Raw genomic sequence first — 18123 nt, 5'->3', positions numbered from 1 at the left:
TTTGATTTCTGTCATACTTGTGATTTTTTGCAATTTCTATGATTATATCTCATATATGTGCCACACCGTCTCTGTGATTTACCTTCAATTTCTGTAATTTCTATTTTTTTTCATTTTTTTCTTTTTTCTTTTTTTAAATCCGTGGATACTCGAGTCCCCGACGAATATGAGGCCCCCGTTACCCATCGCGGGATGGGGCGGGGACAGGGACTGATAATGGAGGTAGGGGGAGGGGGCACGTCCTTGCTTCGATGGGGACCCATTGCCATCCCTAGTTAAAATCTATCATGGTTATCTTACCATGACCCTTTTGAAGTAGTATAGTCTTCCTCTTCATTCTTGCATCATTTTGCAACCTAGAATGATTTGTGTATTTTAGTGTATCTACAATAATTATATATCATATAAGAATGATTATTTTAGTAGACTAGTTGAAAAACTAAATGCTGATCTTGAATTGTGGAACATTAAAAGAAATCTAAGTATATTAGCATCATACGTTGACTTTGTAACTGGTGCATATTGTTTAATGTTTGTTGAAGCTGTTATTGGCTTGTGTGATGACATGGACTATTGTATGCTCCACTTGTGTTAGCCAAACTACTAACACCACTAGTATTGACAAATTGATTTCTCTTTACACCTACAGAGGGTGGACTAATGGTTGTAGACCTTAGTCGACATGGTATTGAGTTATTACCTAGTAAAATAATTCGACACATTAGTTTTGAATATATTTCCAATTATGGTTTATAATTGTATAAATAGTAAAAAAATCAAAATAAATTCCATTAGGGAGATAATAAGGAATCTAAATAATGTGAACAAGGGTTTCAAATTTGGCCCAATTTAAGGGGAACATAAAGTAAAAAAAAAAACTTTCCAAATTACCTAAGCCAAAAAATGCAACCAGTTATTTCAAAAATTTAACCATCCCAACCCTAATTTATCAAAGGAATTTACCCAAACACCCTCTTCCCCCTTCTCCAAACTGTTTGTCATCCCCACCCTCATCAATCATCCCACCTCTCTGATGTTACAAGCTTCCTTATCGGCGATCATCGTCCACCCCTGTAGCCTCATCCCCCATCACTGTCGCGGGATCATCATCAAATAACCATCCACGTAGTTTTTCAAATAACCATCTGGCTACCTAATGAAATGACCATCCAACATTTGTTAATTGTATATACTCAAACTAAATCAAACAAAATAACCATCCAATTAAGAACTAAAATAACCATCTATGTACCTAGTGAATTGAACATCCAGCACATTTGCGGGGTGGAGAGAATTGACGGCAACGATGGAGGCAGGGCAGGAGATCCGACGATGAAGAAGATATGCAATGACAACTTCGACTAGCCAAGGTTGTGAATATGCTTTGTGGTATTTATAAAGTAAATAAAAGAAACAAATTTTAAATCAAATGAATTTGAAGAACATATACTGTGTAAGAACCCTTATTGTTCATCTCCATCCCCTTTAATATAATTTTATCTCCTTATTCAGATAAATTAAAAGGCATGGTGAAAATATGAATATGGAAAAGTAAATAATTTCTTCCTTTGGGTGGTCCGCTCTACACGAGCATGCAATTGTTGATGGTTGTAAGAAGGAACCTAGCAATCAGTTATGCTAAGGTGTAGTAGTTGCTAATACGGGATCAATGTGGAACAAACCAAATGGTGGCATAATCGATGAACTCAATCAGACACAGATGTAGTTGTTGAGGGTGATGGTGAGGCTATGGTCGCTCAACGGTAACACGGAGAGGCTAGGCGTCAACGGCGGGAGGCTGGGCGATGTTGGCAGGAGGATGGGCGACGTCGGCTGGGCGATGTCAAACCGGACAGTGGGAAAGTGCAGCGGTGCCAGGATGACTCTGTGGACCAAAGATCACAAATGCGGGAAAGTGTAGCAGTGCCGGGATGACTCTGCGGACCAGAGGTCGCAAATAGAGAATGAGATGTTAGCGTAATATTGGGAGTAACTATGCCAATTGTGATTTAGTTTAAATGCAAATCTTTATTTTTCAAATTTTAAAAACTAAAATTAAAAATAATTAATTCATAATCTGATTTAAGATTTTAATTTTAATTTTCTTTTTTACTCCATTGTTCACATTGTTTAGTATTCTCATTGTCTCCCTATACTTTCTCAATCAAAATTCATAAAGCGCATGTATATTCACAAAAGCAAGTTCCAAGAAATTTATCGAGAAGTCAACCTGTATTGGTGCTTCTATTTGTAATGTTAGACAACACCGATTTTAAATGCACATCATTTGAACTATCACGCAAATTTTCTGTAATTTTTCATAAACAAATATAGTAAGAGACATATTATGAAGATAACATAAACTATTAATTTATTACTTGTAAACAGTCAAATAGTATATAGAAAATATTATGTTAGCTATTTTTTATACTCAATAATATCTAAATATATAATACCAGTACAACAAAAAATATTAAATAAAAAATATATTATTCTAACTTGATAATGAAGAATATAAATAGTTAATTTATTTTTGGTTTAAGTACTCTATTGGTCCCTATAGTTTAGCTGAATTTTTAATTAGGTTCCTATAGTTTTTTTCCTTTCAATTGAGTCCCTATGCCATTTTTTTAATTGGGTCCTTACAATGACAAAAAACATTTGGACTAATGGAATATTCCGTTCCCAAATTAGATATACCCAGTTACAATCATTTTTTGTAATATTTAATGTATTTACTTATTTCATATTGGCAAAATTGCCCTTACCCCTCTTCCTCCCTTTTTACTGAGGAAAAGATAACCCTTGCTCTTCCTCCCTTTTCAATAACGCAAAAGAAACCCTTACTCTTCACCCCAACTTCGTTTCTAATTGTTCGATAACGTGTTTATATCCAACATTGTGTGATCGAGATTTGTTATTGTCTATCGTAGCCTCCTTTATCGAAGGAGATACTGTTGTCATCGTTGCAAGGTACGAGTTACACTTTTTTCCACTCTTCACGCTTTCATGTCTGTTGCCGAACGTTATGGCGTTAACATGGTTGACGTTATTGGTGATGTTTGATTAGGGGATGACTAATTTGCATTTTCGTTTCTTGTTGCGTTACAATGGAAGAATCAGAGTTCACAATAGAGCTCTATCACGGAGGAAAATTTATTGACATGGGACATGTAATAGAATATTTAGGTGGGTTGGTTGTGGAAGACTTGCATTATGAATTAAATGAATGGTCTCTGCAAGAGATAGTGAGTTTGCTGAAGGGTCTAGGCTACAAGGGATATGCGAAGCTATGGTGGAAAGAACCTGCAGTGGACTTGAAGTTAAGTCTGAAAGAGTTGAAGTCAGATAGGAATGCCGTTAGAATGGCTTGGGCTTTAGTTACTGATTCTGTGAAGCATGGTATAGTGTATGCTGTTGATGGTTATAGAAAGGTAATGAGGTTGAAATCACATCAATGGATCCAGATTATATCCCAGATTATGTTCCAGTTGAGTCAGAACCCTCTACTGAGGAGCATAGGTTTGATGACAGTGCTGATGATGGTGAACATGAGGATTACTTTGGGTTTGATGTAGAGGATGGTGTTGATGGTGGACAATCAAATGCGTTTGGTTGGTTCAATAGCCCGCTTAGTCAAGAAGGGGCAACAGATAAGGGTGCTGAGGATAATCAAGCTTCTGCAGAGATGGATGAACAAGTTGAAGACATTTTGGATGGTTATGAAACTGAAGATATAGATAGTTATGAGGAAGATTCTGATGACATGATTAAGAAAAAAAGGTTTCCTAAGTATGATGAGGCAGAAATGTGTAGAGAGTATGAGTTTAAGGTGGGCTTGGAGTTCAAATAACTTTCCCAATTTAAAGATGCAATTAAAGAGCATGCCTTATTGAATGGGAGAGACATTAGGTACAAGAAGAACGCAAGTTGAGGTGCATAGTAGTATGTAAGGGACAAAAAGGAAAGTGAAAGTGGATATGCTTTGCAAGTAAGGTAGGAAGATCTGATTGTTTTAGGATAAAACCCTTGAAGGGCAAGCATACATGTGGGAGGAATTATAGTGGTAGGCTTGCTTCTAGTGAGTGGATATCAAAAAAGATTGTCAATAACATTAGTCGTGGAGAAGAGATGCGGCTGGCCACTGTTATTCAAACAATTCAAGATAAGTACATGGCAAATGTTAGTGTAGGAAAGGCTTACTGGGCAAGGATAAAAGCAAGGAAAGAAGTGCATGGAAGGACCATACTACAATATGCCAAATTAAGGGATTATTGTACTGAGATTTTAAGGGCAAATTTAGGGTCCAAGCTTAGTATTTATTGTAGATAGGCCATCTTTAACACACCAACCAAGATTTATGAGGATGTACATGTGCCTCAATTTGGTGAAGCACGACTTCTTGGCTGGTTGTATGCCAATTATACGAGTGGAAGAGTGTCACTTGAAAGGGGACCATGGTCAACAGCTGCTAGTTGCAGTAGAGAAGGATCCTAATGACAATTATTTCCCAATTACGGTTGCAAAAGTGGAGGCAGAAACAAAGGACAGCTGGGGATGGTTCCTTGATTTGTTGTTGGATGATATCGGTGAATCAAGAAGATGGGTTTTCATATCGGATCAACAAAAAGTAAGGATAATATGACTTATGATAAACTGATGGGAGTGGACCCAAAGTTGTGGACAAAGAGCCATTTCACGTTCATGTCAAAGAGTGATATGTTAATGAATAACATATCAGAGGCTATCAATGGCAGGATTCTTAAGGCAAGAGACAAGGCCATTCTAACGATGTTTGAGTAGATCAGATCTACTGGATGTTAAGATTTGCAGAAAAAAAGAAGAAGGTTGAGAAGTATGAAGGATCCATTCTACCCAAACCAAAGAAAATGTTGGATGTTATTGCAACAAGAAGTATGGAATGACAAGCTAGATGGGCCAGTGAGATGAAGTTTGAGGTGCATCATAAAAATAGGACGATCATGAAAAGGTTTGTGGTGGATCTATTAGCTGGTACTTGCAGCTGTTGATTTTTTGGGTTTTAAGTGGTATGCCATACCCACATGCGTGCAATGCCATCTTTGAAAAGGGAGATAATCCTGAAGAGTATTGCAGCAACTACTATAGTCCAGCAGCATACCTTGCAACATATGGAAAATCAATTGCTCCAATTAATGGAGAGAATATGTGGCCAAAAGTAAACTGTGATACTATCATACCCCCAGTATTCAGGGTTAAACCTGGTCGACCAAGAATGGTGCAGATTAGAGAACCTGATGAAAATAGATCCCAATCGAAGTACAGAAGGACGGGTACCTCTGTGACTTGCAGCAACTGTGGCCAGTATGGACATAATAGGAGGCACTGCCCAAATCCTATTGTCTCAGGTACATCTAATTTTTATGGTTTCATTATTGTTGATTGTGATGTTGCAGATTTGTTGTGTCGGTATAGAATTTTCACAAATGAATGAATTCTCATTGCAAGTATAGTTCTACACCAATAAACAATCCTCTCAATCAAAAATTTTGGTTGTCACAAGTAACAAACCCCAAATAAGAATTAACTGGAGTATTTGAACTCCGGGTCATCTCACGAGGAATTGCAATGAAGTATTCTATTATTGGCTATGAAGGGACAAGGGGGTTTGATTGATAAAGGGCAAGAAAGTAAATGAACAATTAATTATTAAAAGAAAGGAAAGATACTCTTGGCTAGACATAGGTAATTCAGATCACCATCCTTGTCTACAAACCATATATTGACGATTATGAGGAACCAAGCTCATTAAGTCTACCTCCAAAGCTTTAAGTACGTATAATCTACTCCTAAGCTTGAGGTACGTCAAATGGCTTGATCAACATCAACCCATAAGTCCCGACTTATCTACTAACTAGATTAGTAGTGGGTTAGTGTCAATGGATATCAAATTGATCACCAAGGGCTCTCAAATCACCAATTCATTGAGACCCAATGACTCAAGGTCACTCAATCCCCTTAGCCTAGGCCAAGAGTAAAGAAAACTACTCAAAAACTAAAGGAAACATTTTATCAAAAAACTTGAGTGTAAAAAAGTAAACATCACCAATTGCAAGAAATTAGCAAGATCTATAACCATCATGAATAATAAATCAACAATATCAATGAAAATAAACATCAAGGAGAGCATGGAAACATAAAATTGCATTAGAAGAAATCAAGGTCCAACAAAGGTTCATCAACATAAAATAGAGCAAAGTAAAATTGACAAGAAAACTAAGAACAATGAAGAAGTAGAAACAAGTATTCATAAAGGAATCAAGATGAAATCAAGAAATTACACTTAGATCTAAGAGAATTTAACCTAATCCTAACTTAATTCTAGAGAGAAGAGGGAGCTTCTCTCTCTAGAAAATTAACTAAAGGCTCATGTTGACTAACTAAGTGCTCCCCCCTTACTCAAGTTTGAATTCTACATGAAATAGCTCCAGGAATGGGTTGGAATTGGGCCTGGGCAGCTCAGAAATTGCCCCCAGTGTTTTGCCTTTAAGTGAGGCACGTGCGAGCATCGACGCGTACACGTCATGTATGCGTCCGCGCCGTTTGGCAATTTCTCTATCCATGCGTACGGGCCATGTACGCGTACGCGTCGCCATGCGACGTCACTTCTACGCGCGTGCGCCTGGTACGCGTGCGCGTCCATTGATGCATTCCCAATCCTTATTTTCTTATGCATTCTCCACTTTGCATACTTTTCTCTTCACTTCTTCCATCCAATACTTGCCTTATGGACCTGAAATCACTAACAAACACATCAAGGTATCGAATGGAATTAATGTGAATCAAAATAACTAATTTAAGGGTCTAAAAAGCATGTTTTTACATTTAAGCACAAATTGAGGGAGAATTATAAAACCATGCTATTTCATTGAATAAATGTGGGAAAAGGTGATAAAATCTCCTAAAATAAGCACAAGATAAACCACGGATTCGAGGTTTATCAGATTGCACCTGTTCTTTTCTAATATGTTGTTGGGTTTCGATTGAACTTTCCTCAGCTCCTGAACCCGCTGCTGCTGAATATGATGTTGCAACTGGCTCAATTGAACCTGGATTTGGTGCACATGCTGCTGGAGCTGCTGCAAGGGGGAGAGGCAGAAGAAAGGGTGCGGGACTAGGTAGAGGAAGGGGCAGAGGAAGAGGAACTATTGTCACAGGTACTTCTATATTTTCTTGTTACATACTAGACGATTGAAACTGTTCTTTTACGACATGATTTAACCATTTAACTTTTGCTCCATCAGCCTCTACAAAAACTACTGCTGCTGCTGCTAAATCTGGTGCCCCGAATGGCTTACTGATGATTCCATATTCGATGACATATTTTGACTCAATTTGGATGGATTCTAGCACATAAACTCACACTTAAGAACCCAAATAGCATACTTTTATGATTTCTCCTTAATTTGGCCCTTAGATGTGAAAACATGTGTTTTTGTGCTAAATTTAGTAATTTTAATTCTACTTTCATGCCATTCGATATCATGACCTTTTTGTTGAGTGATTTCAGGTCGTTTAGACAAGATTGGCTAGGCAAAAGTGGAAGAAAGCATGTAGAAGGGAGAAAACATGAAGAAAACAAGGAAAAGCACACACAGCGAAGTGTGCGTGCGCACAAGAAGGAATTTCTATGTGTGCTTGCGCACAAGCACCTGTGCGTACGCACAGGTCAACTTTCAGCTAAATATGCGTACGCACACATCTGTGCACACGCATAGGACCCTACACGTGATTTCATTAATGAAATACGTGCTGTGCATTTTCTGAGGGCTTTTGGCCCAAATTTTGAAGGCTTGGAGCTGAATTTGGATGCTATATGAAGGGGATATCAACATATATAAAGGCATTAGTTATTATTAGGTTTTCATTAGGTAGTAGTAGATAGGAAGCTTCCTTAGGAGTAGGAGTAGAGTAGAATGCTCTCTTAGGGTTTATCAATTTCCATTGTAGCATTTTATAGCAAGCTTTGATTTTGGATTTTGCTTCTTTAATTGTAAGTACCCTCAATTCCCTCTTTAATTATAGCAACATTTACTTTCATTTCCTTTTGGTTCAAGTTACTTTGTTCGTATTTGTAATTTTGTGTTTCTTGAAGTTTTGATCAATGGACTTAATGTTTCATGCTTTCTTTATGATTGATAGCTTGGTTATTGTTGGTTTTGTGAATAGTTGGTTATAGTTTTCTAGTTTTCCTTGCAATTTCTCATGTTTTACTTTTATACACACAAGGTGTTTGTGAAAATGCCAACTCTAGATTTTGAGTAGATTTTCCCACCTTGGCTTGGGGTTTGAATTCCTAGGATACTAGAGTCATGATTTCTGACATTTAGTGGTAATTCTTGGGAAGTTAGTTGACTCTTGGTTCCATTAAAGCTAGCCTTTTATCAATTAGTTTGGTAAGTTGGCTAGGACTTATGAATTAAGGCCAATTATGATTGCTTGACCTATTCCTCGATGTTAGGGGTTAACTAAGCGAGATTGACTCATGATAATTACCATAGTTGTGGTTATGACAATGATGGGATTCCTTGGACTATCATTCCCAAGTCAAGGCCCTTTTATGCATTTATAGCATTTTCACTAGTTTTGATCTTATGTCCTTGTTGCTTGCATTAATTACCAATTTTGATCATCTCTTGGTTCTTTTAATTGTTAAGTTCTTTTAATTTTTCGTTCTTTGATTTGGAAACCACCCCTTTTTGCCTCCACAACCGAAAGCGTAACACCTCAATTGCATTCCTAGGAAGAACGACCCGAGGTTTAACTACTCTCGGTTTATATTTGGTTTGAATTGTCATAACATTTGATTGTGAGAGTTTATTGTTGGTTTGGACTATGCTACTAACGATTTGATTCATGTCTTGCTTGATTCCAAATCGGGAATAACTCTTTATCCTCAAATTGGCGCCGTTGCCGGGGATGCAATTGGTGTTATATCTTAGGTTTTTGTAAAAATGTTGATAGTATAAATATCTTACTTTTTGGTTGTTTTTTTTTTTTGCTAATACTTAGGTGTTTGTTTTCTTGTTTTATTTATATCTTTTGCTTTTATTTTCTATTTTCTCTATGAGTTATCACCCTTATTGCTTGGAGCTTGGTTGTGAGTATTTTGTAGGGTATGATGAATTCAAATTGGAATTACTTCTTGGAGTGGGAGAATCAATTATGGGAGGAACCAATTGTGTATGAGCAACACTCATGGCAAATACCTCCCTCATACTACAATAAGCCAAACTCTCCCCTATATGAATATCAAACCCAAGGATATGAGAGATACCCCACACACAACCCTTAACCACCCAACCTTCAAGTACCATATCATACACCTCCATGAAATCAAAATATCTATACACCTTGCTACCAACTATATAAACCATCACCCCCTTTTACACCACCTCAATATCCCCACCCACATGAACTACCTCCCACATATACAACCTTTCTCCCAACCTTTGAACCTTCTTTTTCACCTCAATGTGAAGTTTTCCAACCCTTGCCCCAAGAGGAAAAAGATCTTCAAGCATTCTTTCAAGAGCAAGAAGAGTTCCGAAGGAAGCAAGGGGAGTTTATGGCCACCATAGTCGAAGCGGTAAACCACCTAGCCTCGCTACGCTCAAGCAATCAAGACATTCCCCTTGGAGAATGTGAAGGAGCAACGAAGGAGTGTGGTGAGGAGAAGAGCATGGAGCTTCAAGGGAAAGAAAAAGAGCTAGGATGTAACACCCCAATTAGCCTAAGCCTTACCTCGTGTTGTAAAGCAAAGGTTAATCAAAGGTTACGACAGTTCTAAGATTATACATATAATATATATAGAAGGAATAGTATAATCTAGAAGCCCGATGAAGGATATAGCTCGACACAGGATTTGAAAAGCACAAAACGTGCTAACAAAGCTACTACCTTAAAGCTTAAGTGACAGATGTAATATAATAAAATATAGAAAAGTAATATCATAAGAATCTAGCCAAAGTTCGCGGAGTTTAAACTGGCCAGTCATATACAGACCATATATGAAACCAGACATTTAAAATAGCTGATATAAGTTTTGTTCTCTCAAATACAAGCCTCTAGACAAAATAAAATGCGAAAGTGAGAGACATGTTCAAAATAAATAAAAAAACTCAAAAGAAGTGCCCAGATCCTCCGCTTCTGTCACCAATCAGACAACTCACCGAAGTGGGTCGCGACCTGCATCTGAAAAACACAACAGAAATATGGTATGAGAACCGGAGGTTCTCAGTATGGTAACAGTGCCCAATGATGTAGGATATAAGACCCCGGGACGCCAAAGGCAATCCTAGACTCCATATCTATTCACAAGATTTCAAGCTTAAAGCGGTCTAAATAATGAAGCATAATATGTAAAACCTTAATCAAACTTGAAACCTTAGTATCTCAAAAGGGTAGTCCATTCTTAAAGGATTTTTCTACTCTAACCAAACACCGCTGTCCCACCGCCTTCACCAACCTATCCTCCAGGCGAACCCGTCGCCATCACCTACCTAACCTCCTCAAAACCAGACAAACACAGATAATAAGAGTAAGGAAAACACAGGTAATATTCAAGTATGTAGCAAGTAATTCAAGAAGCAAGTAGGCATATTATAAAAGTTGGCAAACTCAAGTAGTCAAATAAAGCAAACATATATAGGATGCATATGATGAATGTCTGTCCTATTGGCTGTGATATCACATGTCGGTTACTGTGCCAAACCCGACAGCAAATCCGATCGACAACTCCCGGATTAGTCTCTCTATTGCACATAAGGAGGAAAATTCCGAGGGAGAGTGCCCTATCACCTTCTCCTTTCAGAGGGAAATATTCTAAGGGAGCGTGCCCCACTACATTCCTTTAGTTGTCACATGATTCCGTGGGTTAGTGCCTTACCACCTTGCAATCAGAGAGAAACCCATGCTCAGGAGGAAAATTTCGAGGGAAAGTGCCCTACCACCTTCTCCTTTCAGAGGGAAACATTCCGAGGGATACGTGCCCTACCACCTTCCTCTGGAGCAATCAAAATGAGTGAGAAGCTTAACGCCAAGCCTCACATCCGAACGTAGGCGGGATACTACCACAGCCCCTACGACGAAGAACAACTCATATCATAATTGCGTAATCAAACTCAGAGGCCACTCCTCATAGCACACTCACACTCATTCTCATTTCGTCAACCATACTCATCCATTTCCAAATCTTCAATTCATCTTAACCAGCACTTATTCATGACTTTCTATTCCAAAACTTGCTAGTTCGTTAACTTCTCAATACATACACCATTCTTCTTTCGCACTACACTAAACCCACCCCCAGTACACCAGATACCTAAGCCTCCGTTTTCTAATCTTTCATAATAATCATTAACTAAAACGCTTCACCTATCCCTCATATTTTCCATGCTCAAAATCAAGCCCAAAAGCCTTAAAATTGTGTTAAAGAAGCTTACAACCTTGTTGGCAAGGTGAAATAGTTGAAAACAAATTTTAAAATTATGAAACAGGGCGTGTGCGTCCGCATAGAGGTGTGCGTGCGCACACCCGGGAAGATTTCAAAGTTTGCGTATGCACAGGTACCAAAATTTATAAGGTCTGTGCGCTCGCACAAGGTGTGCTAGCACCCCCAACACACTGGCCTTCCCAACGTGTGGGTGCTCACAGGTCTGTGCGTACACACAGGTTGCACTTTTCCATTGGTGTGCGCGCACACAAGCTGTGCCAGCGCTGCAAGCAGATTGCCTGCCTCTGTGTGTGTGGACACAGAGGTCTGTGCATGCGCACATGTCACAATTTTTGCAGAGTGTGCGTGCGCACATACCAGAAAACTCAGAATTCTGTAACTTTGCAGAATTTCAAGTTTTCAACACCAACTTTGAATAATCATAATTTCCTCTACAAAATTCTAAATTTCAAAAACTTTATATCAATATAAAGGATTTTCAAATATCTTTAATTCTAAACAAATTTCAACTAATTTTGAAAATCGAGGCAAAAGTTATGATTAGACAAAGTTTACCAAAAACCAGCTTTTACCCAAAGTCACAATTTACTCAAATCTTTTATAAAACACAACCAAACCAACCCAAACCCTTCCAAACTCCAATTCTCATCAAAATCAACACTTTATGACATATTACAGCAAACTTACCATATTTTTCCTCCATCTTTCCTCATTCACAACATCACATCAATATATTACATATATCAAACCTTATTAACCATTTTCCAACTACATTTCCAATAAATCAACCCCAATTTCGCATTTATCAACACAATTCACTCCTCAACTCCACAAATAAGTCATCCTCATAATAACACTAGCAATTATCAATACCTAATTCAAGAATCATCATTTCATCATACGTCATCAAACAATAACATCCAACCACTTATCAACCATTCAAATCCAATCCTATCCTATGGGTCACTAGCCTAAGTGTCCATGAATATTATATACTACATAGAAGAAACCGAAACCATACCTTGGCCGACCCCCAATATGAACTAAAAGAGCTTTCAACCAAAATCCAACCACCAATGTAGCTCCAACAAACACCAACAAGCTCCAAACTCACAATAATCAAGCTATATACATACAAATCACCACAAATCAACCTAGGGTTCAACATAATCATAATCTCACAAGGATTTAAGAGCTCTTACCTTTCCCAACAGATTTGATAGCACAAATCCAAAGCTAAGCAAGGATTAGAGCAAACCTAAACATCCAAAATCACAAAAACTCACTTAATCCAAAATCTTAGAAACCCGAAATTTTGGAGAAAAGAACTGGGAGGATTTAGAGCTTACCTCTAGAGTTTCTTCGATGGTTTTTGTATAGATCTTTGCAAGAAACGCGTAATCACTGACGGCACGCAAATCAGAGCTCTATAGCTCAAGATATGAGCTAGAGAAGATTGAGGTGAATAGGGTTCAACCTCTTCTCCTCTCCCTCTTTCAATTTCTGATATGTGTGTGTGTTTATGAGGTTAGGGTTCATTAAATGAACCTTTATATATGTTGGACTTGGGCTCAGCTTGGGCCTGGTTCAACTTATTGGCGTTTTTAGCCCGTTTGTCCCAACTTTGGGCCAAACCTTTAACACTAACGCCCGGTTTTCCATTTCTAATATTTTTCTAAGGTTTTTGACTGTTTCTACTTTTTCTCGCACAGCACCGAGCAGACTTGAACTGGTTCAACCGGTTCGACTGCCAGTTCGTAATTTTTCACGGTTTTTTGCAAAAAATACATTTCCTGACTCAGAAAAACCTACTAAGTCCAAAAATCATATTTAAATTCCCAAATTCTCATCCTAACTTTTCAGAATTTAATTTGGGCATTTGAGTAATTTTTTCCGTAAAAATTTGGTTCTTTCATAGGACAAGAAGTGCAAAAAGAGGAGGAAGGTGGTTTATGTGAACCGGAAGAAAGAGAGGGAGAATTGAGAGAGATTAATCAAGATGAGGATTCCATCATTGATGATTTTTTGTCCTCGTTGGTCAATCCCCTTAATGATCCCAAAGAGCCTCTTCCCATTGAGTTTGATAGAAACTTGGACGTAGACTTCTCACAACCCCCATGTTACGACTTAAGTGATGGGGAAGAGGAGGAAGAAGTTGGTAAGGAAGCAACTCCAACCCAAGGACAAATTGAGTGGGTAACAATTTCTTCAATGAGCTTCGTAGGCCCACATCAATTCGCTCTCTTGGAAACAGATTATCAACTTGGAGTACTTCTTGGTGTGTTAAGCAATGAAGAATTGGATGTTGGTTGCAAAAGGAATTCAAGGTATACATGGTGCAAGATACAATTAAGAGGATTCCAAGGATGGTTTGGGTCCTTCAAAGGTGATTCAAGGGGTTGTTCATCCAAGTGCAAGAGCAAGAATCAACAAGATGGTGATAGAGAGACTAGAATATGGGATCCGAGCATTCATTTCGAAGGTCAACACTCATGGATCCTAGTTTCTAGCTTGGAGTCTCTCAAGAGTTTGATGCAATTCATTTGGGACCCCGAAGGTCAAATCAATAGCAAACTTGGTTGGAGATTCAAGGAGGAGTGGAAACATAAGCCGCCCTAAGAAGGATCTCCTCACCAAGTCCAACTTAAGGACTTTAAACCAAAGTGTTAGGTGGGAGACACCCCACCATGGTAATATCCTTCTAGCTTTCTCTCTTTTAGCTTTTGTTTCATGAATAATTGGATATATTGCTTGGTTGGTTAGTTTTATTTTGAAGTTCATTGGGTAGTTTTAGTGAAATAATGTGTTTTTGGGAGTTTTATGATGTTTTGGGACTTGAAAACCTATTTTGGATGTCATGTTTGATGCCTTAGAGGCAAAATTTTTGTTGCAGGAACAGAGACCTATGCGTACGCACGGCCATGTGCGCGCGTACAGTTCCCCTGTTTTTCCATCTTCGTGCGTACGCATAGCAACGTGCGCACGCACACCCCTAAACACTCCCTTTGTTCACAGCACGCACACGCCTTGTGCGTGTGTACACCCCTTCTTTTCCTTCTATGCATCCGCACACCTTGCGTGCAGTCGCACACTTCACCCTATCCCTAAAAAAAAACTCTTGTGTGTAGGTATAGCTCTGAGCGCACGCACAGCTTTAGACACCCCTTCTGGTCGCAGCGTACGCACTCCTTGTGCGTGTGAACGCAAACCCTTTTTCCCTTCTGTGCGCACGCAAAATCCTTGTGCATGCACACACAAAGTCCTTGTGCGTCCACACAGGTCGCGCCGCCCCTATTGTTTGCAGCACCCACACGCTGCTGTGCGCGCGCATACCCTTCTCTGTCCCTTGTGTACATTCGCATATTACCCTGTGCGTACACACACGACCCTTTTCGATTGTTAATTCGAAAAGGGCACTCGCGCTTCAACTTCCCCAAACCCCCCAATCCTTTTTCTCTCATTCTTCTTTTCTGAGACACCACAACTTCCAGAAACCACCAGCCCTCCGACCTTCAGCCAGACCATCACCTCCGTCCATGCCTCATCACCGCTGGCAACCATCCTGCCCTCGCCAACTCCCTCTCTCTCTCTCTTCCTTTTTCCCTTTCCTTCTCCTACATTTTACTATTTCTCCTTTGTATCTACGCTGCTTTCTGCCCACGCCAGCAAGCCCTAGGCCGCGCCTTCCGAGTCAGGCGAGCACCACCAGCAGCGGCAAGCTTCTGTGCCGCTGCGACATCCACCACCATCCTCACCTCCCCATTTCTTCTTCTTCTTCCTCTCAACGCAGCTTCCATGTCCTTTCCTGTACCTTACATTGTTTTTGTTTCATTTACTTTCTGTAATTGCTTTTTATTTTTTTTGCTTTAGTGATTAGAAGGATATAGGTTAGTCGATTTCTGATTTTCTGGATTGAATGTTGATTGATGGCTGTCTGTTTTGGATTCCTCTGAACTCTAAATGCTGCTTATGAACTCTGAGTGCTGATATGATTGAACTATCAATGTTGTTTTTCATAGATGCACAAAACATGCCTGATGTAATGCCTGAATAGATTTTTGATTCAATTTCTGTGTCTGATCAGCATAGGTTTTGAATTTTCTTCCCATTATGCATTATCATTTATACTTGTGCAAATTTATGTTATTTTTGGATAAGGACTGAGCTCAATTTTATTTATGCACCTTGTGCAATTTCTGCTTGAACATCAATCTGAACTTGGATTACGCAACTGTGATTATTTTGTTTGGTGTTGACGTTAGCTGTCCATATTTTCCTTTACCCTGGTAATTTGCTACGTTATGTACTGACTGCTCATTTCCTTTTGCTTAAACACCAAACTAGCCTTAAATTTACAATTTTGAAATCTGTTTGGTGCCATTAGCAGCAGTACATACAATGTTTGTTGAGTGAATTACGGTTATACCTTATTCATGTTGTTTTGACATTACTGATCACATATATAGCTAATTGTTCCTTTAAATTTTTGAGCAATCCAAATTGAACTTCTTCAACTGATTGCTTTGTTGAACAAGGCTATATATGTTTGATTGTTTTCCACCTCTGAACATGAATAAGTGCATGCTCTCATTGTTAACTTGGCTATTCTCTTAGTGCCAGTTTTTTGTTTGAACTTGGTTACATTTTTTTTAGGCATGATTAGAGAATGACCAAGTCTTGGTTTAATTCACTTGCATTGTTACACCTAAGTCGTATATATGCTTTAATTGTTGTTCATTCCTTCATTTGTTACTTAGGTTGCTTGATTAAGGGTAAATACATTTCCTTGTGAGCATTTGACTGCTTTATACACGTTTTCCCTTAAATGAGTGTTTGTTTACCTTATTGGCTCTTACTTGAATTGTTTGATTATTTCTTCTCTGTTTTGTGAATATTATCTGTGTCTCCTGAGTTGTATTCTATTTTTATTTTTTTCAGGATGCCTCGCAAAGGAAAGGAAAAAGCCAATCCTTTGGCTCGTCCTCCTCCTGCGCCTTCGAGTACTCAACTGGACACGTTCATTAATGCAGAAGCCCAATAACAGTATAAGAAAGTAGAATCAAAAGCCTTTCACTACGAGAGAAAGCTGAGCTTACCGGAGAAATATGCGGACCAATTTCTTGATAGACTAATTTTTCACCATTGGAAATTCATAGAATTTAATCCGGTGGAAATCAATGAACACTAGGTCAAAAAATTCTACGAAAATCTACTTAAGAGAGATGCCATAATTATTTTTCTGAGAGGTGTCACACTGGACACCTCTGATCATGCTTTAGAGGCCCTCTTAGATATCCGGCATATTCCTCTGGCTCGTGACACCTACACTCAGATAGTAAAGGACTTGACATCGGGCAAGCTTTCATTGGATGTGGTTCTGAAAAAGATTGGCACTCCTGAGGCCTAATGGGAGTACAGCAGGGGAGAAAATGCGGTCCCACAGAGTATCGCATGCACTGACCTAAATCCTGAGGCGAGGATCTGGCAACAGATCATTGCCGACTATATCCTACCGAGCACGCATGCCACTCACATTAGGGTCCGTGTGGCGGTTTTGCTTTGGGCTATTCTTGAGGAGAAGAGGATCTCTATTCTTTTCCTTATCTGAGACTCGATGTGGAAGGTGACTCAACAACAGAAATACAACATTCTCTTCCCATCGATGATCACCTGATTAGCCGCTTTATCTGGAGTGGAGACACGCCCGATAGACTGGATGTCTGTCTTCATCAACAAGGAGTCATTCCTGCCATACGGCGACTACGAGAGACCGTCACAGATGAAGAGGAAGACGACTGAGCCCCATTAGCAGCAGAGCCCTCAGCACCTCATGCACCACCTGTGCCTACACCCCGACCTCAGACGCCTTATGAGTAGGGTCGGGAGATCCTTGAGACCCTCCACCGTTTTGAGCACCGTAACGCTCGCCGCTTTCAGTGGATCGTGGCGAAGTTCGAGGGTCGAGACCCTGGGCCACCTCCTCTGAATACACCAGAGCATGAGCCTGAGACTGAGGAGCCGGCACCGAAGGAGCCAGCGGCTGAAGCTGGCCAGGCAGTTGAGCCCCCTTACCAGAGAGCGGAGGAGCCCACAGCTGAGGAGGTAGTAGTTCAGAGAGTTGTGGAACGGGTAGCTATGGCTGAGTCGAGAGCTAAGCCCACCTCAAAGCCTTCCCACACCATCATTGTGTATCACCATCATCAGCACCCATCACCATCAGATGATGGAGCATCTCACAGTTGACCACCATCGGTTTGATTTTTGGCACGGAGGACCGTGCATGATTTAAGTGTGGGGGAGGATCTACGATTTTTGGGTGTAAACATTCTCTCCTAAATACTTTTCATTTAGTGTATTTTCAGTTTTATTATGCTTTTGTAGATATTTACAGCTTTACTTTTTTGCTACATGTTAGTACTTTGATTTATATATATTAGTTGTTTCTAGTTTATCTTTAATTTTACACTTTTATTTTGGTATATATATACATATTGCATTTTATATTGCTTGGTATATAGTATAGATATGGATTGTTGATGAGCGGATATTTTATACGCTTTTTGGTGGTATTTTCATGAAGTTTTTAGTATGCTTTAGTTACTTCTTAGTATATTTTTATTAGTTTTTAT

The sequence above is a fragment of the Arachis stenosperma genome, chromosome 3, assembly GCF_014773155.1.
Source record: "Arachis stenosperma cultivar V10309 chromosome 3, arast.V10309.gnm1.PFL2, whole genome shotgun sequence".
Classification (NCBI taxonomy): Eukaryota; Viridiplantae; Streptophyta; class Magnoliopsida; order Fabales; family Fabaceae; genus Arachis; species Arachis stenosperma.
The sequence above is the reverse complement of the archived record's forward strand: the minus strand, read 5'-3'. Positions refer to the sequence as shown.